This window comes from Hyperolius riggenbachi, chromosome 7, assembly GCF_040937935.1.
Source record: "Hyperolius riggenbachi isolate aHypRig1 chromosome 7, aHypRig1.pri, whole genome shotgun sequence".
Classification (NCBI taxonomy): domain Eukaryota; kingdom Metazoa; phylum Chordata; class Amphibia; order Anura; family Hyperoliidae; genus Hyperolius; species Hyperolius riggenbachi.
The window spans coordinates 207301033-207326791 of record NC_090652.1 but is presented as its reverse complement, the minus strand read 5'-3'; the positions used below and the strand labels follow the sequence as shown (position 1 = coordinate 207326791).

The 25759-nt window shown below is 41.8% G+C and overlaps 1 protein-coding gene across 6 annotated transcripts in view; it reads left to right on the top strand.

Annotated features, from left to right (window-relative positions):
• The window catches only part of MAP3K13 (mitogen-activated protein kinase kinase kinase 13), a 171742-nt gene that overhangs the window by 52015 nt on the left and 93968 nt on the right, over positions 1 to 25759 (top strand). Inside the window, exon 1 of one of the 6 annotated variants that reach the window (XM_068245072.1) lies at positions 1362 to 1581. The exons of the other annotated variants lie outside the window; for them this stretch is intronic. The gene's annotated coding sequence lies outside the window, so the exon portion shown is untranslated. Of the gene's footprint in view, positions 1 to 1361; positions 1582 to 25759 lie in introns of those variants that run through there. 6 annotated transcript variants of the gene reach the window in all.

Genomic DNA, 25759 nt, shown 5'->3' with positions numbered 1-25759 from the left:
CCCAAGTGTAGATGGAGAAAAATAGAGGGATTCAAGAGCAGAACCTTGTGGTACACCAACATACAGTGGGCGTGGAGAGGAGTTAGTGTTATTTATTTTCTTTCATATGTATTACAAACGGAATGCTGAACTAAGACTTCTCTCTGAATCAATAATTTTTTCCGCAGTGGTGGAAGGAGGTGTACAAGGTCAGCTGTGCCAGCACCATATTTTACTAATGGATTTATGGGTCATGCGACTGACTTTTCCAAAGGGAATTTCTCATAGCTACATAGATATGAAAATAGAGTAAGTCATGATATTCACCTTTATTTTCAATAAAATTCTGAGAGTAAAACAAGGGTTACCCTTAAAACACTTTTCAGATGCTGGAAGGTAATAAATATACAGTATAGTAATAGGGATGCAGAGGTTGTGACCGTGGCACAACCCCTACACCAGATGCTTTCCTTCAGCTGCAGTATTAGCTCCTCATTGGTTCTATGCTGGTAATGATCACCTATATGTGCTTTGAATAGTGGTAGTCATTAACAAAGTGTTCCCTTCCCCTTCTTACACATCCTTCACTCTGCAGATGTCCTTGTCTGATTTTGGTGCCGTGTACAGTGCTTGAGGGGGCCTAATGTGAAATGTGCACTGGGGCCCAGCTTTGGCACTGATCCAACTCATTGTGAGTGCTTCTCGATTCACTTAATTTCAAAATGTCGGCTCTGGAGTAAATCAGTGGGCCAAATCTGCACTGGAATAATGTGGGCTGAGACTCACAAAGCCATCAGTGATTTACCTTCAAGTGTCAGTGCATGCTATCTATCTACATGTGAGTGTGTGTGTGTGTGTGTGTGTGTGTGTGTGTGTGTGTGTGTGTGTGTGTGTGTGTGTGTGTGTGTGTGTGTGTGTGTGGTGTGAATGGGTGTGTGTGTATAATGTGTGTGTGTGGTGTAGTGTAGTGTAGTGTAGTGTGAATGTGTGTGTGTGTAGTGTGAATGGGTGTGTGTGTGTGTGTGTGTGTGTGTGTGTGTGTGTGTGTGTACATAACATATATACAGTATGTGTCTGTGTTGAATGTATATACAGTGGACCTTACTTGTGTGTTATATACTTACATGTACAGGTTAAGTGCAGTATGATGCATATGTTCGGTATGTCCTATATCAACCAGCTGCCCTTTTATCATCTACAAGCTATTTAATGGCAATCTATGGTTGGAGGATGGTGCTTATGGTGCGTATTGGCTGACTGTGTTAGGGAGGGTTGAGTGCATGTGCAGTTATGATTATTGGCTGCATTATGCTCCCCCCTTACTGCTCACCTCATTGTAGACGTCACTGCAAGCTCCGTGCTGAATCCTAAAGCAGCTCATCCCTCTTCATTCATGAATCTCCAGTGACGTCAGAAGAGCCCTGGGCTCCCTTTGCAGTGGGCTGCAGGATTGTGTGGGTGGTATCTCCTCATCCCCTACAATTTCATCTTCCAAAGCCTCTTCCAGCTTGCTGTATCTGTATTTGCAAGTGGGCTTGCAGTGTCTTCTCTTCCTTGGCATCCTTTAAAGTCACATCATGGAAAGCAGGCTCGTGCAGCAATGTGAGTATCAGCTGTCACCGTCTTCCCTTTGTTTTATTCCTTACGATGGAGAAACAGGGGTATTATTGAGAATGGCGGAGATTATATCTGTGCTGTAGAGGACAGATGGATGCTTGAAGGTCCATCTGTCTTGTACATTCTCTAGGGCAAATAATGATGCTGTGGGACCAGAAACCTGATACCTCCCTTTGCAGGATGGATCCTGCCACACAGATGCTCAGCTGCTGTATTGTAACCATCCCTGCTCCGTCAAACCCCTTTTTAAGCGAAGTACAGTTTTCCTTTGTAAGACTATACAGGGCCACAGCTGAGCACTCAGGCAGCAGGGAAGCAGCACATTTCTGCAGGAGGTATATTTTCTGCCATGTCCCTACATAACTGCTTCCACATTTGTCATTTTATATTATTTCTGGGAAACTTTCAGTGTGTACTTTTCTTTACTCTAGAGTTTAGTGTGTTCATTTGTGTCAGTATGTTTTTGCAGAGGCTGTGCACAGTAATAATTCATCCATGGTTGTTGTTACTGCTGATGTAGTTGTTGTATGTAAATCAGTTGATGGGAAATGAATGTGATCCATTAATGACCACTGCATTGTTAAGTGTTTTAGGCCCTGTTTATTCTTACTATTGTAGTTGTTGCATTATTATAAGATGCTTTTAAAAGGCTAAAACTAGCGTTACAGAGTACCCAGCAAGCTCATGATGACCCAGAACTCCTATATGGTAGGTATTAATGTCTTGTTACTTAGCAATTCATCCCATCCCTGAAATGAGAGAGCTGCACATTTAAATCTTGTTTAGAACTTGTGTTCTTCACGTTCACTGTACATCAACAGCGATTGCTTTTTAGCAGACTTTGTCATTTTACCATGAGAATTTATCATAGAAACTCTTTCAACATTGTTGGTATTGATCATTATGTATTTGAACCCAGGAAAGATCCTGTATATCGTTATATCATCTAGCGCTGCAGAGGGTACTGCTAGCATAAATAATAATAATGTACAAATAGGAATGTGTGGTTTTACTGTGATACTATAAGGGTATCAGGAATAATGTAATGCAATATCAGAGAGCAGTAAGGTTGTGGAATTTTCTGTCAGAGTTGGCAGCCATAGGGGAATGTACAGTAATGGCTTTTAGATATGATTGGAAGGCGGGTTTATGAGAGGTGATGACTGGGATGTAGTAAAGACACTGTCTGCACATATTACTATCAAGTGTCAAAATCAGTCACAGCTCTGTGCCAAAATGTATGAGCTGAAAGTAAAGGGGAAAACAGCCTACAGAAATGATGGATGTGTTTTTGATAAGTATTTTTTTTTTTTTTTTTAATTCTGGACATGTCTCCTTGCGATTCTAATTTAATACCTATAGTACCTGTCCCTATAAGGTACATGTCAGATATGCTATAGTGCTTTGGAATAAAGTAATTAGATGAGCAGTTTACTTTGTATACAAAGATCAGTTTGTGAGTTTGCACATGTAGTTTGCTGGGACTAGTTGTGCTGCAGAGGCTAGCAAGCTATTGGTTGCCATGTGAGTTCTTTGGCCTCCTGCTACTGTACAAGTGTGCAAGCGTGCATGCTAGAAATGTGCATTAAGCATGTTGGTTTCTCCGGTCTGCACTGGTTTGTGCTGCAGTACCTTGTATTCTGCATTGCATGTGCCTTTAAAAAGACTTCTGGTCTAATGGAAAATATGGTAATATTATTGGTTTAAGGTGATGATTTGTTGGAATGATCATATGCAGGATGTATAAAAGGAATATCATTCAGAACACAACAGTTGTCCACTATCTGTAACCAAATCTCTCTGTGTGTCATACAAGAAGCCCCTAAACCTTGAAGACATTAGTTCCCTGTCAGAGCGATGGTCCTTTCCACCAATGGCCTATAATACAGGTTTTCTCCATTGGCTGCTGAGGCTGCTGGATAGCGTTGTGGGATGCTGTAAGAGTGAGATAAGTGAGATGCTGTGTAAGAGTAAGTAGTGACCAACCAAATGAAACTGAATTCAGATGATGGCTGAAGAGACACAATTATGTTATTTTCAGACACACAGTTGATTACTAGCAGTATAAGATCCTTTCGAAAGATTTCTTTAGTTTTGGTGAATTTATCTTTGTAGTGTTTCCAAATAGGTGTAAAGGTGCCCACCGGCAATACAACCTTTATTGAAAAATAAAGTAAATCACTATAAACTGAGTGAATATAATTTGAACGAATACTTTATGTAGTCCTTCATTTTACATAGATATGGCAACGGTGTACATTCATGACTGTATCGTCAGTGGGCAATTTCAGTTACACAGTTACATGTGTGGTGAGTAGATGTCCAAGAAACCATTTTGCTTCAAATTTCTGAATGGTACCCAACCACCCCAATAGCTGTTTATTGCTATAAAATCATTTTACATGGAGCTTGTTTTATGCCAGGCATTGTATTCTGCATTAAATTGAAGGACAACTCTACTGTCCTCTGTAATTCATATAACCTGTATCGCTGCTTATCTCCTGAAACATTCAGCTAAGTGAGTCTAGCAGCTAGCAAGAGTGAGTATTTCAAACTTCTGCAGCTGATCACTGCTGAAAGGAAACATTGTTTAAAAGGTATACAATACATTACAAAGGTTATTTATATGTAAAGCCCAGGCCATTCACACCTGGTGGAGTTCTTCTTTAATATGATTCATGAGATGATGGAACGAGGGTATGGTAAACGTTCTACCACTTCTCCTCTCCATAATTAAAGTTGTATTTACTCATGGCACTGGCACTTTAAGAGGGATTTATCTGCTTCCTCTCAGGACAGGAGGTAAGGGAGATTCACCCTTATGGAGACACAGATGGCAATAAAACCCAGTAGATGTTTTAACCCAGTTCCACACTATTCAAAATTTAAATATTTTTTTTCTAGCGTTGGATTGTAATCAATAGTCATCAGTATCTCCAAGCTAGGTAAACATTTAGCAATGATGTTCTGAAGTGTTAGCAGTGCTGGTAAGCAAGTTTCATTTATAACATAAACTTTAAGACTATAGGTGCCATACACTTATAGAGGGCCACCAGATACAACCATCTGATAGATCTGTACCAGATCAAATCTGATAAGAGAGGGATTGAATCCTCCCACACTCACCGGCAAAAATCCATAAGTGTATGGCCACCTTTAATGTTTAAGAAATGTGTTTTTTTATGAGTGTTTGAAAATATGGAACCACTATACATATAACATGGAAAGGCCAGTGATCTCTGCTGTGTTCAAGGTCTATCCAAAGCTTCACAAAAAAGAGGCCTATTGACCCAAATTTATGTTCCTGGTGCCTAGAAATGCAGTCTTATTGAGCATGACTAAATGGGCCTGATTTCACTAAGTTAAAAGGTTGCAAGCTTAGTTTTTCCCTAGGCAAGCACTACAGCTGGGAGAAATGCAACTGTGCCCAGCTAGGTGTTACACCATCACTGGGAAGCCAGACTCAGGTAAGGAGACCGTCTTCAGGCTGCAATCTTGTTTCCGGTAGCAGTGCACACCGTGCACTACAGGCTTCCATATATAGGACTGGTTCATGCTAAACATGAGCATTGTGTTGCATTTCAACACCACGCTCATATTTCCATTGCAGAGACCACTGCAGTGTCCTCTGCCAGTCCAGAGCGAAGGCACTCATTCATTCATTTTATCAAATGAATGGTAATACGATCCGCTGTCCAGAAAAAAATGTGTGCAGACAAATACAGAATAGATTGGTGAGAATTGACCCATAGAAAATTACTGCAGTCTTCAATTGGTCCTTACTGAGTATGCTGTTCAATCCATCGAATTGTAGGACAGGGGACACAGTATAACATGTACCTCCTGGCTACCATCCTCTCTCACTGGTTTGCACCCTTAATGTTAAATCAGCATGGAGATGCTGAGCCAAGCTGCATTGACACTCAAGAAATATCTGGAATACCTTTTTCATTAATCTCTTTGGCATCCTGTCAACCCCAGAACTTAAAATAGAGCGCCCAGTTTCCAGATTTAGCTCCAACCTACATTTTGAGTGGCACAATGGTGCATAATCTAGCACCCTTTTCCTGCAGCACGTGGTCAGAACACTATCTGCTTAGTCTGTATGTTGCGTGGGTTTCCTCTGAGCACTGGTTCCCTCCCACTTCCCATTGGCCTAAGGCCAGGTTCGCACTGCACCATGCACAACTGTACGCACACAGCGTATCCGCTCTAGCAGTGTCTGTTGACTTACGCACTGTTATGCATCCGGTCTGCTGCTTTCTCCACCATCCAGTGCACCGGCCGCCATCGCATTCGGTTCCAACACCACTTGCGTCCACTGCAGGACAGAAGCATTATGGGGATCCCCATTGGATTGCAAGCAACCAAAGGGAATCCTCCTTCCTTTTAGAGAGGATTGCCATTGGTCTGTTTCAATCCAGTAGCTTTTACAGGAGCTCTGATCTGTTTGCCAGCGCTTGTTCCCTTCAGTGGACCCAAATGAAGGTGGTGGCTGCAGTAGTGGCCCTGACGTGACAGAAGACAAGTGAGTAAAGTGGGCAAAACATATGCTGCAACCAGCCTAGTGAGAACCGACACTTTCTGTTCTTATAGGCGTTAACTGATTCCTTCAGCATCTGCTGCGTCTACTATCTGTATCCACAATACTGATGTACCGCAGAGCCTTCACTTCCGCTCATTGTAACTGAACAGACAGATCCATTTTGAATGTACAGGTGTGAACTGACCCGATTGCCTTGCATAGGATCCGTTTTCAAGGTCTGCTTGTCTGTTCCGTTTTGCCCCGATAAGCAGAACGCTTTTTATGGCAGTGTGAACCCAGCCTAAGACTTGCCTGGTGTGATATGCACAATGGTGAAGGTATGTATTACCTTAATAAAGCGGACCTGAACTCAGAAGTTCCTCTCTGCTCTAAAAGATACACAACAGTATAATATACAGTATAATAACAGTTATTATAAAAGATACACAACAGTATAATAACCTTTAACCACAGGGTTGTTTATTTTTTGCATCTGAGCAACTTTCACCTCCCATTCATTGGCCAATAACTTTATCACTACTCATCACAATTAATTGATCTATATCGTTTTTTTCCACCACCAATTAGGCTTTCTTTGGGTGATACATTTTGCTAAGAATTAATTTGTTCTAAATCCATTTTAACAGGAATACTAAGAAAGAAATGGAAAAAAAATCATTATTTTTCAGTTTTTGGCCATTATAGTTTGAAATTAATACATGCTACCGTAATTAAAACCATGTATTTTATTTGCCCATTTGTCCCGCTTATTACACCATTAAAATTTAGTCCCTATCACAATGTATGGCGCCGATATTTTATTTGGAAATAAAGGCGCTATTCACAAGCCCATCATTTAAAAAAATATATTAATATACTCCTTTGACATGCATATTTAAAAAGTTCAGACCCTTAGGTAACTATTTATGTTTTGTTTTGTTTTTTATTGTAATTTTTTTTATTAAAAATTGTATTTGGGTAATTTTTGGTGTGGGAGGTAAACGGCTAATTTTAAATGTAAAAAATGTATTTATTTAATAAAATGTGGGTGTAGTTTTACTATTTGGCCATGAGATGGCTACAGTCAAAAAGTCCTGGAAGCTTACGATCACGCTTCCAGGAAGCATTAGGAGGACGGAAAACTTTTGTAACTCAGAAAAACCGAGGTGTCTGATAAGAGGCTGTCCGTTATTTTTCTGCGGGAGGGGGGGGGGTTAAATCAATGAATGGGATCTATAATCCCATTCATTGATCGCTGTGCTAACGGCCGGCAGCGGGAGCGCAAGCGGGTGCGCGTGCAGCCGGCAGGAGTGCGCACTGCCTATCTGGACGAGAATGTTCGTCCAGATAGGCTTAAGTGGTTAAAGAAAAACATTTCTTTGTTACAGCTGATACAAATCCTGTATTAAATCTACAGTGTGTCTACTTCTTGCTTTCATGGAAGCAGACCTAGGGTTAACACCCTCTGTTTACAAATGAGCTGCTTTGCAGGGGCAGCCAACTGACACAGCTGAGAGATCAAATACACTTGTGATTAGACACAGATGAAGGAGAAGTAGACAGGCTAAACGCTCTAAATACATACATGGTGCATTTCTCTCTATTTTCCTTCTGTCCTGTACAAGAGTTCAGGTCCACTTTAAAAATACATTTTTAGTCATATTTAATGATCAAAGATGAACACTAAATTTTGCTAACAGCCATCCATGCCTGCAGCATTCTAGTCTTTGATATATGAAATGAGACAAAAATGCAATTTATAATCTTGTTGTAGACCAAATTAATCCATGTCAGAATTCAGTTGCTCGTATTAATGTAATTAACGGGCAGTGAAAGTACTGTTTTCTTCAAATGACATTTCCAATTGCAGAGGCTTATCCTGTAGGTACAAGCTTCTCTTGCAGGGATATAAATCATCAGTGGGAAATTCTCAGCTGTCAGAAAGGATTGGACACTGTCCAAGGAACAGCATGGCACAGTGATAGACACTTACCTCTGCTTTGAGAATATGAGCAGATGATGTTTACACTCTTAATCAGTAAATGGGGCAACATTATCAAAATAATTGCTATAGAGTGATATTTAACTTTATCAAAGTGTGTGAGTCTTTTGCACAAACTATATTTGAGTTATATGGAAAATGTACAAGCTGTGTGTGTGTATGTCTGCGTTCATTTGTGGCTGTCTGCATATATGTGTTTTCATGTGTACCTGTTTGTGCGTTCCAGTATGTGTTTAATAATATCATAGGTATAATAAGTGTCTCCTACCTTCTCCCCTCTTTTCTTCTGTTTGGCATACACGCCACTACACTGCATGCTGACAGTCAGTATGCTGTTTGTGTTCATCTGCAGGAAAACTTTCTGCCATAGTGTGTTGTTATGAACTGGCAACACTAAAACAAATTGTTTTCTCACTCTCTCTGCATTTGGCTATTTTATACAACCAGGGCTGTGGTCTGTGGAGTCTGTAGAAAAATCATCTAACTCCGAACCCTCAGTTTGTGAAACTTTCTACTCTAGGTACCCAAAATTGTTGCAACTCCTCCTTAGCCTAATACTTAACAGGGCTGTGGAGTTGGTACAAAAATCATCCGATAGAATGATTGTTCTTTGTTGATCGGCACCATTAATGGTACCCGTTCTGACCAATTATAATGCACGTGGAAAACAAGAAAAACAAAATCGAGAGCCCCCAATAGTGTATTATTGATGATGGTGGATAAATTGAAGCAGCAAACTGAAATATACTCACAAGTTTGGGTTGCCAAACTTCAGGCAACCACTATATGCGCATGAGGTGATATTAGACCTGTCCCCACTCAGGTTAAGTAGTCTCTCTCCATAGAATTAAACAAGGGTGTGCACACCCATCCACCAGGTGGAGCACAATAGCGTACAGAAGTAACAGAGGCGCCAACAGGATAAAATATCATACATTTAAAACAAAATAAGATGGGGGTAAGGGTGGACTTACCTCCTCAGGACAAACAAAATGATTTTATATGATCAAAAGTTTCAATTTTTACTCCAAAAATATGCAACGCGTTTCACGGGTCTCAAGCCCGCTTCCTCAGGCAAAAATACAACAGGAGTAACTTAGAAGTGTGTGTATAAAGCACAGCGCCTCTGTTTAGGGTAATGGGGACAAATGCCTCTCTGTATGCCCCATTGGCCCATACCATTCATAGTCAGACCTCCCTTCCCCCTGCAAAAGACACTTGTGGCGGGGCTTTACGACCATCATGGTGGATATTTGGGAACCCCGGCGACTCCTGCACAAAGTGCCACAATCATATGAACTCTTTGTAGCGCCCATCATGTGATCTTGCGTGTTCCCATGGGCAAGAAGATGGATCAGGGAATGCTCATTTGCCGGGTTGCATCCCTGAGGGTTCCCCTATCCATGTTCCTGTGCCTTTAGATTAGATTGTAAGTCTATATATACTCCGTAAAGCACTGTGGAATATGTCAGCTGATATAAATATAAAGAAAGTAATTCAATTGAAGTACCACCATCACTTACTAAGATATTTTTGAGTCACAGCTGTAGCAGTTCAGTAAGAAGCAAAATTAGTTAATCAGGCCAAAGCTGACGGGGCCATTGTACCTACTGAATGACAGCTTTTTACCATGATAGCCTTGGGGGAGATTTTGCTCTACATTCTGTGTATATGAATACGTAAGCAGTGGGACCGGGGATGTATTGAAGAAACAAGTCAAACACCATATTTGACATTATTTTACATTTTCCCCTTCAGTTATTTGTGAAATAGCCGCTGTTATGTAGAATTGTGTACACGCATGTAAAATGTGTAACACGGTATATAATATGCATGTATGTGAGCATCACACTGCTGCAATAGAAGCATAGCTGATATCCCGCTGCTGTCATCGAAGAGCTTCATGTTCTGTAGTCCCAGGTGCTAGCAGTGCTGGTACTGCTAATTAGGGCCCATTTTCATCGTGTGAAATGCATGCCGGCACAGCTGTGAAGCGAGACGTAGCTAAAACTCTCCAGTTGTGCCATGCATGGCTATAGGGATTCAAATGCAGCACGGTGGTTTAGCAGTTAGCACTCTGGCCTTGCAGCTCTGGGTCCCAGCCAGGGCACTATCTGCATAGAATTTGTATGTTCTCCCCGTGTCTGCGTGGGTTTCCTCCGGGCACTCCCGGCTTCCTCCCACATAACAAAAACATGATAACTCAATTGGCTTTCACCTAAAATTGTCCCTACACTACAGTACATACATAGACATATGACCATGGTAGGGATTGGATTGTGAGCCCCTCTGAGGGACAGTTAAGTGACGAGACAATATACTTTTTATAGCCGTGCGGAAAATGTCGGTGCTATATAAATACTAAATAATAACAAACAATAATAAATGAAGCAAAAAAATGCAACATGCTGTCCGAACTTTACCCCGCATGGGATTCAGGCGGCAGCCCAGAGATGGATTAAGATGAAATGGGGCCCTAGGCAAGGTAGACTGCCCCTTATGTTGTTTTTGGTAATCTGAGGTGGAAGAGGGTCAGAGAAGAAGTTTGGTGGGCCCCTTGACACCAGTTAGGCACCTGGCACCTGCCTAGATTGCCTTGTGGATAATCCTGCTCTGCTGCAGCCTATAGATTGCAGTAAGCTGCATTTCTGGGGGAACGTGCGGGAGAACACTGCAAATTTACAGCAGTGGAAAGGGGCTCTCACAGATTACAGAGATGATGTTAAATTCAATTTATCAATTTATTTTTGTTTTTGCAACTATTAGAAATAGCAGTGTCTTAAGGTGACCTCAAATAATACAATAAAAAGATTTGATTTTACCCATATTCAATAAAAATGATCATTTATACAAAAAAAAAAATCTAGTTTTCTTTTATCCAGGCAATAAATCTAATCGAATTTCCCATTTTTATCAATACAAGTCGAGCTGGGAGTGGCTGATTTTTCTGCTCAATTTTATGAACATTGAATGCTGTGTGATAGATTTATAGACCCAAGCAAATTTTTCTTTCAATCATTGTTTATCATAATTGAACACGTGTGCGATACACTGGTCAGATTTTTCAAATGTTACAATCAGGGCTTGTTCACATATGGGCCTGATTCACAAAGCTTTTCTATTACATTATCTCATCTTATTTATTAACTCACAATTTATCTCTCCTTAAAGAGAGACTGGCGCCAGTTTAAAAACTAGTTTCTAGATCCACTTACCTTGGGCTTCCTCCAGCCCGTGGCAGCCGTCTAGTGCCCTCGCCGCAGCTCCGGAGGCTCCCAGTCTTCTCCGCTGCAGAACCCAACCTCGCCAGGTCGGGTTCCGGGTCGACGTCTTCTGTGCTCCACCGAGCAGGTCACGTGGTCCGGTCGACGTCATCAGGACGGTACTGCGCAGGTTTCCTTTTTAAGGATGATGGCCACTGCTGCATTCCTGCGGCAGTACAAGGGTTTTATAACCCCCAAATCCCCAGGACAAAAACCAGAGAACGCTTCCTGATAGAGGCAGAGCTTAGGGCTGCAGCTCTGCCTCTACTCGCATCAATCCCTGCTGATCACTGCCTCTCCCCGCCCCTCTCAGTCTTCTTTCACGGAGGAGAGAGGCGTGGAGAGGCAGAGATCTGCAGGCAGATTGACGGCTAATGGAAGCAGAGCTACAACGCTAAGCTCTGCCTCCCTAGGCAGCAAAAACCACGACTTTGAAAGTCGTGGATTTTTGCCCTAGGATTTGGGGGTTATAAAACCCTCGTTCTGCCGCGGGAATGCGGTGTTTTAGCATCATCCTTAAGCTACATTTTTAAACTGTCTTCAGTCTCTTTAAATGACTTAACACATGATTTACCTCTCCTTATCTAACTGAAATCATTGTTTAGATCTCATTTGACATAACTCATGATGTAGCTTCCCTTATTTGACATAACTCATGGTTTAGCTCTCCTTATTTGACATAACTCATAGTTTAGCTCTCCTTATCTATTTATCTCATAAATTATCTCTCCTTTTTTGTTTATCTCATGCATTAGCGCTCCTTACAGTTAAGGTGAAAGTAACCTTTGTGAATCAACCCCTGTGAGCGCTTTGAGATGTTTTTAAGCGCTGGCGATTTTAAAAAGCACTTTAAAAGTGCTTGAGCAATGTATTTTAATGTGAGTGTTCTCACATGAGTGATGAGCTTTCTTTCTAATCCCAAACGCGGGTCCTGCACCATTTTCAGAGCTTTGGCGCTTCAATGATAGGTATAGTAAAATCTCTAAATGCTTTAAAAAGCGCTTGGATAAGCGATTTTGTGAGCGCTTTTCAACAAAATATATATGAAATATGGTAAAATATACATGAAATATGGTTAATCGCTCAAAAAACGCCTGGGGAATCGATTTAAAAAGCGCTCATCGCTTGCGATTTATAATGTGAACAAAGCATCAATCAGCAAAATACTCAAACTGAAAAGAATTATAAAGTATTGTATATAGATACTGCATATACATACATACACACACCACTCAGGCTATGATTAACATGAACTAGATTTTGGGATATTTCCATGGCATTGTTGCTGCTTAGGCTGGTGGTCTGTGGAGTTACTTGACATCCCCCACATTGCCAGGCTGTATGAGGGCAGCTGTGCAGATTCTGATTCTCTTGGGATATTTAATAGGACAGACGGAAATGAAGCCCTATTGATTTAAAACATCCCGTCCAGCTGCACTACACTGCCCCCATTCCTTTGTTTTTGTCCCTCACACGCCTTATCCCTCAATGAGAAAAAACAAACCTGCTATGAGAAACTAATGTCAGGGTGTATGGTGGTTCAGGCTCTCTAGTCTACACTAGAATGTTTGTATTTCCTGGTGTGTACTCTCTGTGACTAGGATAAATGGAAAACATGGAGCTTTTTCTTCTGCTCTTCAGTGTGATGTTTTCATACACACGAAATGTTCCATTGTCTTCCTCTCTGCTCTAAAAGATAAGCAACAGCAAAATAAGCTTTAACCACTTCACCACTGAGGGGTTTTACCCCCTGACCACCAGAGCAATTTTCACCTTTCAGCGCTCCTTCCATTCATTCGTCTATAACTTTATTATTACTTATCCCAATGAAATGAACTATATCTTGTTTTTTTTTGCCACCAATTAGGCTTTCTTTAGGTGGGACATTATGCCAAGAATTATTTTATTCTAAATGTGTTTTAATGGGGAAATAGGAAAAAATGTGGGAAAAAATTATTATTTTCAGTTTTCGGCCATTATAGTTTTTAAATAAAGCATGCTACTGTAATTAAAACCCAATGTATTAACCCATTTGTCCCGGTTATAAAACCATTTAAATTATGTCCCTATCACAATGTTTGGCGACAATATTTTATTTGGAAATAAAGGTGCATTTTTTTCAGTTTTGCATCCATCCCTAATTACAAGCCCGCAGTTTATAAAGTTACAGTGTTATACCCTCTTGACATAAATATTTAAAAAGTTCAGTCCCTAAGGTAACTATTTATGTTTTTTTTTTTTATTGTATTTTTTTTTTTTTTTTTTTTAATTACAAAAAAAAAATAAAAATTGGGGAGTGTGGGAGGTAATGAGTTAATTTATTGTGTAAATGTAATGTTTGTATATGTAAAATGCTTTTAGGGTGTAGTTTACTATTTGGCCACAAGATGGCCACAGAGTGTTTGTTTACATGCGACCTGTAAGCGTCCGGAAGGACGCTTACAGGAAGCAGTAGGAGGCTGGGAGACGCACAATGATCTCGCTGTTTCTGAAAGAAGCAGCAGATCATTGCGGGGGCTAGATCAACGAACGGGAATGGATTTTCCCGTTCATTGATCTCCGGGCGAGCGGGCGGCGGCGTGCACGAGCGGCGGGTGCGCGCGCACCAGCGGCGGGATCGCGGACAGCGGCGGTAGCGCGGAAGGTACGGATTTCTCCGTCCCTGGTTTTTTAGGAGGGAAAAAAGGGGCGGAGAAATTCGTACCGCTGGGGGTAAAGTGGTTAAAGAAAAAAAATTATTTGTTACAGCTGATACAAGTTCTGCAATAAATCTGCGGTGTGTCTACTTCCTGCTTTCATGGGGCAGACATATAGTTAACATCCTGTGTTTACAAATTAGCTGCTCTGCCAAGGCAGTCAGCTGACACAGCTGAGAGATCAAATTACAGTTGTGATTAGTCACAGATGATCTAAACACATACAGGGTGCATGTTTCTATGCTTTCCTTCTCTCCTGTGCAAGTGTTCATGTCCACTTTAACGCACACCAATGAGCTTCAACTACTTGTATTTAAAGGAAGCCTTCAAGCCCCTTGTGCCCCAAGTCCCTTCAAACCCCGCCCCCCACCTCGGTTGTTACTTATGTGACATCCAGTTGTATAAATGCATAGAATAGTAAAGATGTTTGCATGTTAATGAATTTATTAGATAACTAAAAATTCTTACTACAAGCCTTTTTTTTTTTTTTTTGTAATACATATTTTGTTAAATCCGGCATAATGTCTTCATAGTGGTGAACAGAATTATTTCTCGCTTTCTTGCATGCTCACTGATTTCCACTGATTTTTGGGGTCAGAGATCATTTTTTTCTTTTGAATTCACTTGGGAAGTATGTACTGAACTCGCTGGGTCCCAGCCGTGGCAGGTGTTTGTGAAGAGTAGGGCCAGATTCCAGGAAGGAAATGTTGTCACGGGTTTGCTGTGGTGTCTTTATTGTGTGTAGGGTGACCACTTTTTCTTTGGATTAGGGACATTTACTCTTAAAATGCCCCAGTTACTAAGACAAGAGATTGAACACAGCTGTCCTGCCCTATGTCTTTCAGGAGGATGATGGAAAGAGAGGATCACGGAAAATAAAAGTGAGAAAAAGTATGGCAAAGAAAGAGAAGGGAAATAGAACCACAGAGGCAAATTTATCAAAGCCAATTCATGGAAAATGAGCAAAAGTGGCACAAATGTTCAGATCAAGGATTCTGATTGTTCACTCTGAGCAGCTGCTCCAGTTTTGCTCCTATTTTTCTTCTAGAGTACTAGTGTATGAGAGAAAGGGTCATTCTCACCTTGGGCCATACGCAATTCACGTTTTCTCCTGAGTTTTCTCCTAGGTGATTTTTTTCACACCTTGACATAAATTGCATTTTAAACTACCAGTAAACAAGAAAATACTCAAAATGATTTTGATAGTGGTTGTTCACCAACATTTAAGTCCTTTTTAAAATTGTAAAATGCTGAAAAGTTTTTTTTTGTTTTTTTTTTCGTCATAAGAATTTTTATTTGAGCAAAAAAAATTGTTCATTATACAGCTATCTTCAACAAGCTGATTTACATGTGCAATCTTACAGAGTATACAAGAAAATGGTTTTGAAAAAGAATACATGGAGCACTCCTACTAATTCAGTCAATAGACAGTTGTTTTAACACATACCTTTTCAAGGCAACAACTGGTTATATCGACCTAGGCAGTGGTAACGATGCAGGTGGCTAGGAGAGCCTACGTTACCAATGGGATGAGTACTTTACTAGTGGAGTGAAAAAGATATAAGTCACCATATGCACATTTTAAAGGTAAATTTAAGCCCGCAACTGAGCAAGAAAATAATGCAAAAGGAACAAAAAGAAAACAAAGCAGTGAAATCATCAATAACTATTAAGGTTTCCTGAACGACATAGTCCCAGATGCTAGCCTTATAGCGGATTTGGGCTATCATTAACCTCTTTAGTGGCAGGATGGGTAGTGTCTGGGGACAAATCGGGCAGGGGAGAAGGGTGACCACCAGGAATGGAGAGGAGAGCACTACATAAATTATCTTGACCAGGTTTCCGGCAGGATATAGCTGGAGTAATCACTAAAACTTCTGGCCCTGATTTTAACTTCCAAAGATAAATTTTTGCTTACTGTGGATATTAGGTGTGAAATGCTGATCTGATCCGCCGATCTCCAATTGGCAGTGATTAGGGATATAGCAGTGAGGAGTATATGGCATACTCGAGGTTGAATGGGTTTTGGGAGATTTTCTATACCGATTAAAAGTAAGGCTATTTTCGGGGTGATATGGAAGGGTCTGAATAGGGAGGATTTGATTAGATGCTCCACTTGAAGCCAGAATCTATTTATTATTGGGCATTCCCAGAACATATGAAGTAAAGTGCCTATAGATAAGTTGCAATGCCAGCATAGCTGGGAGTTATCTGTTGAGAATGTCGCCAGGCGCCTTGGAGTTAAGTACCATCGGAATATTATTTTCCTGGACAATTCCCAGTGGGAGTTATTCTTAGAGAACTTCAGAACATTAGCGGTAGCTTGAAGTAAATGTTGTTCTGGGATGGGAACCTGAAGGTCGTTAGACCACGCCATAGCGTATCTTTGTAAGGGGGTCAGGTCTTGGTGTAGGAAGGCCTTATACCAAGTCGCAATCCCTCCTTTTTGGGCTTCTTTATAGTTTAGAGTCGTGAGTAGGTGATTAGGCAGGTTTGGGAGCATAATTTTGCTGGATCTGATTAAGTCGAAAAATTCTGTTATAAGTAAACAATTGTGACTGGGGTAAGTTGTATTCTTTTTGGAGATCAGCGAATGACTTCAGCCTTTCAGAATGAAAGAGAGCATTCAGAGAAGTTATCTTTGCTTTATACCAGGGGAGAAGATTGAGATGGGGCGTGAGAAGGTTTAGGGCCGATAGACGGATAATAGGGGTATGAGAGTTCCTTAGGTCGGGTGGGTGTTTAATTAAACGTTCCCAGGCTATGAGAAGTGCTTGGATTGTTGGAAAAACTGTAACTGGGGTTTTGCTCCTAAAAGGACACCGGCAAGTATAGATCTAAGGCTCATTTTGAATTGTAGACGTTCTATTTTGCCCACGGTTTGGTTGGTGATTCATTCCACCAGTATTTTGCTAGGTCCAGCAAGGCTGCATGGTAATACGCTTCTATGGACGGGAGGCCCATTCCGCCTAATTTTCTGGAGAGTGTCGTGACTTTATATGGGACCCTAACTTTTTTACCTTTCCACACAAAATGGTTCATGCTTTTCTTTAGGTCTTCTAGATAGGATTTCCGTAGAGGGATATTAACCGTTCTAAAGAGATACAAAATTTTTGGCATAATAAACATCTTGAACGCTGCTATGCGGCCTGACCATGTCAACCAAGATGTAGATAATTCCGTACATTCTTTTCTTACTGAGTTTAGTAGTGGGATATAGTTGCTGGCAAAAAATTTCTCTGATCTGTCAGTTAATTTTATACCTAAATATGCTGTTTCAGAGTCAGCCCACGGAAAATGGAAGTTGTCTAAGATTACTTTCTGAACTGAAGGGAGTATGTTTAGGCCTAATATAACCGACTTATGATGGTTAAGTTTGTAGTAAGAGGCCTCCGAGAAAAGAGATAAGTCTTTCACAACTTGCTCTAGAGATTGTAATGGGTCGGACAGGATCAGCGCAACATCATCTGCAAAAAGCCTAATGACATGATGAGTGTCACCAATCTTGATTCCTTTTATTAGGCTGTTTGTTTGTAACGATTGTGGAACTTCCTCCGTCATCAGCGCACAATGCGTGCGCTGATACGGCGGAAATCCTCCACAAGCGTATAGTTGCAGGAACCCAGCAAAAGTTGCTACGCACCCGTAGAGGGAAATTCCTGTCGGCAGATGGCGTTGTGGAGTGCAGAGGAACCAATCCTCTATACCTCCACAAATGCCAGACAGGAGTTGTACGAAGCGCAAAACGCAATCGCAAGAGAAGCGATTGCGAATGAGAATGAGCAAAAGGACAGGTTGTATGTGTGTGCACCAAACTAGTCGTCAACCCGCGACCGTGCACACACCACAGCAGATAAGAAGTAGGAACGCGATCGCGAGAGGTGCGATCGCCAGACGTGACACAAGGCTACAGCAAGGCGGAGCACGAGAGTAGCAAAGGCACAGCAAATCATACAATGAGGAGATACAGAAAATAACAAACGCTAACTGAACGCGAACACCGCACTCATTCACAACAGTGCACGCGTTCATGCGCGGTCTCCACGTGATAAGCACAATAGAGACAAGCACGCCTAACTAACCATCGACAGACAAACATGAAACAGAGGATGCGAGCGCTTGCTTAACGGTTACCTCACCGAGCATCCAGCAAGTGTTCGTAGCAGACAAGACAGACACACGAAAACAGGGACAAGCGAGAGATAGGATCCACAGCACTAGCGAAAGTGGCTAGCGCGATCTAGGAAGACAGAACAGAAGGATCCACAGTACTAGCGCAGGATGCTAGTGCGAACCAGGTACAGAGTAGTAGAACAGAAGGATCCACAGCACTAGCGCAGGATGCTAGTGCGATCCAGGGAGGCAGAACAGAAGGATCCACAGCACTAGCGAAAAGAGGCTAGCGCGATCCAAGGAGACAGAACAGAAGGATCCACAGCGCTAGCGCAGGATGCTAGTGCGATCCAGGTACAGAGTAGCAGAACAGAAGGATCCACAGCACTAGCGCAGGATGCTAGTGCGATCGAAGGAGACTGATCAGAAGAGATAGCTGGTAGCAACCGCTGCACCAGCTATACTCCAAGAACAGCGATCAGAACGATTTCCTGTCGACCACCGCTGGGACAGGACAATCGCAACAGAACAAACAAAACAGATAAGCAACCCTAACTGCACTAGAGAAACCTGCCTAGCGCAGTTTCAGGAATTACTCTAAGCTGATCTTCAAACAAAGAGTAAGGCTGACACTCCTCCAGGAGTGTTTCACAGGAAGGAATCCTTATGACCACCCAAGCATCGTGGGAAACACATAGTACTTATAGTACACGCCTCCAATGAATGTGGCCAGGCATTACAACACATGCAAATTCCTCAGCAAGCACAAGCTGCAAAACTGACAGAAGCTCTCCTTTCCAGAGTCCTGTAGCATGCAAACCTAAACAATGGTCAAAAAGCTGCCTGCACAGGCAGCGGAGCAGATCATTAAATTGTTCTTATTCTTTGGGCCATGGTTTCCATAATTAAGACGAAAATAATGGGGGAGAGCGGGCAGCCCTGCCTTGTCCCATTTGAGATGTTAAAGGGCTCTGAAATGAATCCTGCTGCGTTGACCCTGGCCGACGGGGAGGAATATAAGGCCATAATTGCGGTGAGTATAGGGCCTTGGAAGCCAAATTTGCCTAGGGTAGCTCTTAAGAACTGCCAATGAACCCTGTCGAACGCCTTCTTGGCATCCAGCGTGAGGAGCAGAGAAGGCGTTCGACCGAGCTCCACCAGGCGCAATAACTTTAACATTCTCCTGGTCCCATCACTGGCCTGTCGCCCTTTTGTAAATCCTACTTGGTCATAGGCTAGGATGCTTGGAGTCTGAAAAGTTATTTTAAAGAGAAGATGAAAATTATCTCCTAGGAGATAACTCAGGAGTAAAAATGTATTGCATATGGGCTCTTGTCTGATCTTGAACATAAATGCTTCCAGTAGAACTTTTCCAAAGTATTCAAAGGACAACTATTGTGAACAACAGTAACATTTTAAGATACTGTAGAGTCTGGATTATCCCGCACCGACAGAGATTGGCTGATGCTGGATAAGTGTGCTTTCTGGTTGCTTGAGACTCGGGGCCATATGCAATTGACTTTTTCACCTGAGTTTTCTCCAAGGAGATAATTTTTCATCTTTGATTTTAAATAACTTTCCAGCACTTTGCAACTAAAAAAGTACCAAAAAGTAGGTGAAAAAGTACTATCAAAATTATTTTGAGTATTTTTTTGCTTTCTGGTGGCTTAAAAGGCATTTTATTGACAAGTTTAAAAATATCACCTAGGAGAAAACTCAGATGAAAAAGTGAATTGCATATGGCCCTCAATGTTAAAAATAGGCCTAGCTAATACTGTACTATACCACACTCTATATACTTACCATGAACTCTATATTAAATGTTAAAATACAGTAATTGAAAGTATATTAACCTTGGGGGAGCCGTGGAATACAGTCTTTAAGCACAGCAGAGCCCACAAAAATCCCAAGAAGTTGGTCTTCACCACTATGAGTACAGTCAGTGACTTGTTCTGGTTCTTTGAGACTGCTGGTTAGTTGAGTTCTGGATAACTAGGACTCTACTGTACATGTATATGTATAAAACTGCTACCCATGGAGTGCTTTTGAAATGAAAGGAAATTCTTTACTTTCAGTCTGTCTAGCCTGACGGTTATTTTACTCTCAAGAGCTTCTTCCCAGGCTGAAACCAGTTGGTGTTTTCAGCCTCAGAAGAAGCTCTTGTGAGCGAAACAACCATCAGGCTTATCAGTCCCTGCATTCACCTAATACATACAGTACATACAGTACATACATACAGTACAGAGTACAGCTTCACTTACTGCACCAATACAGTTTAAGCAGTTCCAGACATCCCCCTTTTGCATTTGTACAAAAGAAGTGGAGCACTGAGTAAAGCCCATAGTGCTTGTGACTGTCAATGCATCCAGTTTTGAAAAACATGGAGATGCATGACAGGTGAACTGATATACTGTATTCTCCCATGTGATAAGCTGGCCTGGCAGAAGTATGTAAAGAAGGCAGCATCAGTTTGTTGAGCAGTGAAGGGTAGCCGCTCCCTCAGTAAAGATTCCTGCTATATGTTTGCCAGTGTGTCCAGCCTACAAAAGCCTCCACTAATCTACCTTTTTCAAACTTTAGTGGATTTATCCATTTGCCCAAATGATATATTTATGTTTGTTTTACTAATCCTTTTTCTGTGCTGTACTTCTGTATTTTTTATTTCCCTGAATTGCTCATTTCTGCTTGTCAGATTTACTCTGGGGAGTAATAGAGCAAGGGGAACGTGGGCAGAGAAATCCCTTCTTCCCGGCACAGGCTAAACCAAATCCGCTTAGTCTGGCTCTCCTAAGGATTACCAGTGCTTATGGGTTTATAGCACACTTCCAGAATACCGCTGCACACTCACAACCACTGTGAGGTGAACTACAGGTCTCGGCACAAAAGTAAATATACAGAATGTAAATGTACACGGTAAGCATGTATGCAGAACTATAGAAAAGCATCTCTAATAAATTTGCTGTAAACTAGAAATCACCAAAAACATAATCACCCAGGAGCTCTGGCAATAAGGTGTTTGCAGGATATATTTCAGCTCTGACCTATTACCACAGTCATTAGGATAATGCCTCACTGAGGACCTTATCCGGTGAGAATCGCTCAGCTTCGTTAGACCTCTCTTACCTCTCGTTTTTTGTAAAACACTTACCGTATATGTTAAAACACTTATACTTAAACTGTACACACTGGGCAGGCAGAGGTGAGGGCAGGCTGCAGCCAAGCTTGAACTACAGTAGACAGGCTTCTGTCGAGCCAGGCGGCAGACAGGGTTCAGCTGTACACAGAGGAGTCAGGCAAGTCTTATAGTCAGTGAGAGCAGGAGAGCAAGCAAGGTTAAATGGGCTGGATCATCAACAGGAGAGGATATCAAATAAGGTCGGGAAAGTTAGACAATAGACAATAACAAGTAATACTTTGACCTCGTTCACAGTAGAAAGAAGAGTCACCACTTTCTGCTTTCAGGAGGGGCTCAAGTCTGCTAGCATGTCCTGGGGCATAGGAATACATGCTGCAAGTGCACAAGTCCTAGCACAGATAACCATAAGGCACAACCATATTGGTATTGGTACAAAAATTATACGACTCCTCAGTTTATGAAACCTTTGACTCCAGGTATCTAAAATTGCTCTGACTCCGACTCCCCAGCCCATGCAGGGCTATGGAGTGGGTACAAAAACATCCTACTCTAACTCCTCAGTTCATGAAACATTCAACTCCAGGTACCCCAAAATTACTCTGACTCCACAGCCCTGCAAAGCCCTTTCCAAGCTATATGGGCAGATTTTGATAGAAACAAATTAGCCTACTAGTATGTTTGATAAGTGGGATCAAACACACAGAAACAGAAGAGAATATACAAACCCCATGCAGAGATGCCACGCTGTTCAATTTTTACCCAAATGCAAACATAGTCCATGGCTACATTTTTCCTAGATTTGGAGCGCAAGGAAATCGCATAGCCAGTGTGGTACTATGCAGTTGTCTTGTAATTTCCCTATGCAATATCCACCCCTATCTTCCTCATTGTAAAATCGTAAACTCAGCAGCAACATGAAACAGATTGACAGAAAATTGCGCTAAAACGTATGACGAATCACATGTTAAATAGGGCATATCGCTATCACATTTGCGATTGTGATTGCAATTTGCAGTGGAAAAGAGCCTTTATAGCTGATTCTTTGCAGTAATATACCGTATATTAAAACATTATAACAGTCCATACCTATAAATATTCATGAGCATACTACATGAAATGATACATTTAGTCACTCTGCAATCTCCCTGGGTGAGTTCTCTTTGGAGGAAGTGTAGCTGACTTCCTGCTGGTAATTTAGCATCCAGCTGAGCTTCCAGCCCTTGTGTAGATGTGCTATGAAAGAAAGTCATTATATGGCCAACTAGCACCATCCATGATTTTATGGTTAATTTTGAAATCTTACACAGAGCAGACCTCAAAAATATAATTATTTGGTCTTAATTGTATAGATCCCATTTCTGAATCTTCAGCTCAGTTGATTTGAGAAATCAGAATGACCTTTCTTTTTTGCAGTATGCATAAAAGATGTGGTGTTGCTGTTAGGATAGGTTGTCAGGTGATTAGAGTTTCTTTATATGAAGAAGGAACCTGTGTTTATGAGGCTGAGGGCTTATTCACAGTGGGGGGCGTTGTAATGCGACATTAAAGCCACAACGCAGCATTACAACACAATGCAAAAGAAAGGTGGTAGTAACGCACATTAATGCTGCGTTACCATTGCATACAGTAGGTACAGTAAAGCATACAGGCAATGAAAAGTATGCTTTCCTGTACCTGGTAACGTGTGCGTTACCATAACGCTGCACATTACAATGTGACGCTAATGTCGCACTGTGAACGTCCCATAGGATTAGCATTGCAGTGCGGTAAGTTGCGTTATAAGTGTTTGCAATGCAGCTCCGCGATGCCCTGCTGTGAATAAGCCCTGAAACCTCATTTCTGAAAGCTCACAGTATTATTATTATTATTATTATTATTATCACAGTATTTAGGCTAGGTTCACATGAGCGCTGTTCTACCACCAGAAGAAGAGCCTGCCAGTTCACCGTATGGTAACTGCTGATCGATGAGGGTCTGAGCAATATGTGTAATATTTGGGACACCATGATGCAACATGATGCTGCATCCAAACATGGAAGCGATAATAAAGTGTTGGGGAAGGGGAGGCACTTGGCAAGAGTCATTTTTCAAGCACCCCACTTTGGACATCAGTCTGACTGTGGGCAAAAAGTGTCACCATAATCTCGATAAACATGCCAAGAGGGAGTTAATCAGCTCTGCTGAGACACTTATTAAACCACCTGTGAACTCTTGTGTTTCATAAAAAAAGCACTATTTGGTGGGCCTTGAGGACAGGGTTGGGAAACTGTTCTAGGGTACAGTTGCATTTTAAAGGAAAACAAAATAAATAAAATGTACAGTAAGCATTGATTTAAAAGCAACCTAAACTGGAGAAAGAAAGCTGTGTGAAATCTTTCTGAAAAGAATTGCAATGACAGTCTGTGGTGAAATTAGTTTCCAGTATCTAGGCTCCGAAGCGGGGACTTTGAAAGTTGATTTATTTTACAGCAGATAAACAAGAAGCTCTGCACCTAGTGTCTACCATGTCACAACTAGTGTTGGGCGAACAGTGTTCGCCACTGTTCGGGTTCTGCAGAACATCACCCTGTTCGGGTGATGTTCGAGTTCGGCCGAACATCTGATGGTGTTTGGCCAAACTGTTCAGCCATATGGCCGAACTAAGAGCGCATGGCCGAACGTTCGGCTAGTGCTGTGATTGGCCGAACGGGTCACGTGTAGTGTTGGGCGAACATCTAGATGTTCGGGCCAAACAGGCCGAACATGGCCGCGATGTTCGGGTGTTCGAGCCGAACTCCGAACATAATGGAAGTCAATGGGGACCCGAACTTTCGTGCTTTGTAAAGCCTCCTTACATGCTACATACCCCAAATTTACAGGGTATGTGCACCTTGGGAGTGGGTACAAGAGGAAAAAAAATTAGCAAAAAGAGCTTATAGTTTTTGAGAAAATCGATTTTAAAGTTTCAAAGGGAAAACTGTCTTTTAAATGCAGGAAATGTCTGTTTTCTTTGCACAGGTAACATGCTTTTTGTTGGCATGCAGTCATAAATGTAATACAGATAAGAGGTTCCAGGAAAAGAGACCGGTAACGCTAACCCAGCAGCAGCACACGTGATGGAACAGGAGGAGGGCGGCGCAGGAGGAGAAGGCCACGCTTTGAGACACAACAACCCAGGCCTTGCATGAGGACAAGAAGCGTGCGGATAGCAATTTGCATTTTGTCGCCATGCAGTCATAAATGTAATACAGATGAGAGGTTCAATAAACAATAAACAGTAATTGGTGTTGTCCAGAATGCGCACAATGCGTGGGTCGCGTTCAATGCAGTCCTAGGCCGAAGAGGTCATAGCCTAGGGTCACAAAAACCTGTTTATTTGGGCAATTTCAATGGTGGCGAGTCTGACGTACATAAATCGCAGCAATGGCCGTTAGCAACGTCTGAATCTCACAAAATGTCTCATGCAGGTAGAAGACATATTGTTAGACTTGGGCTCCAAAGATGGGTTCCCTACATCTCTGCAAACCAGAGTTACAGGGCTCCAAATTTGGTAAAATCCCCCATAGGCTTTCATTGGGCCTCCTATTTACAGTTCCAAAATCTCACATCTTTTCAAAGGGCAATTGCTCAGCAGTGGCAAATTTTCTAGCATTGTAGGGACCCTTAGGGGGAACATGACTGGTGAGTTTCGGACCCCTAGGCCAAAGAGGTCATAGCCTAGGGTCACAAAAACCTGTTTATTTGGGCAATTTCAATGGTAGTTATGCTGACGTACATAAATCTCAGCCATGGCCGTTAGCAGCGTCTGAATTTCATGAAATGTCTCATGCAGGTAGAAGACATATTGTTAGACTTGGATTCCAAAGATGGGGTCCCTACATCTCTGCAAACCAGAGTTACAGGGGTGCAAAATTGGTAAAATCCCCCATAGGCTTTCATTGCCTCCCTATTTCACTTTCCAAAATCTCACATCTTTTCAAAGGGCAATTGCTCAGCAGTGGCAAATTTTCTAGCATTGTAGGGACTCTTAGGGGGATCATGACTGGTGAGTTTTGCCACTGCTGAGCCATTGCCCTTTGAAATGGTGTGAGATTTTGGAACGGTAAATAGTAGGCCCAATGAAAGCCTATGGGGGATTTTACCAATTTTGGAGCCCTGTAACTCTGGTTTGCAGAGATGTAGAGACCCCATCTTTGGAATCCAAGTCTAACAATATGTCTTCTACCTGCATGAGACATTTCGTGAGATTCAGACGTTGTTAACGGCCATTGCTGCGATTTATGTACGTCAGACTCGCCACCATTGAAATAGCCCAAATAGACAGGTTTTTGTGACCCTAGGCTATGACCTCTTCGGCCTAGGACTGCATTGAACGCGACCCACGCATTGTGCGCATTCTGGACAACACCAATTACTGTTTGTTTATTGAACCTCTCATCTGTATTACAT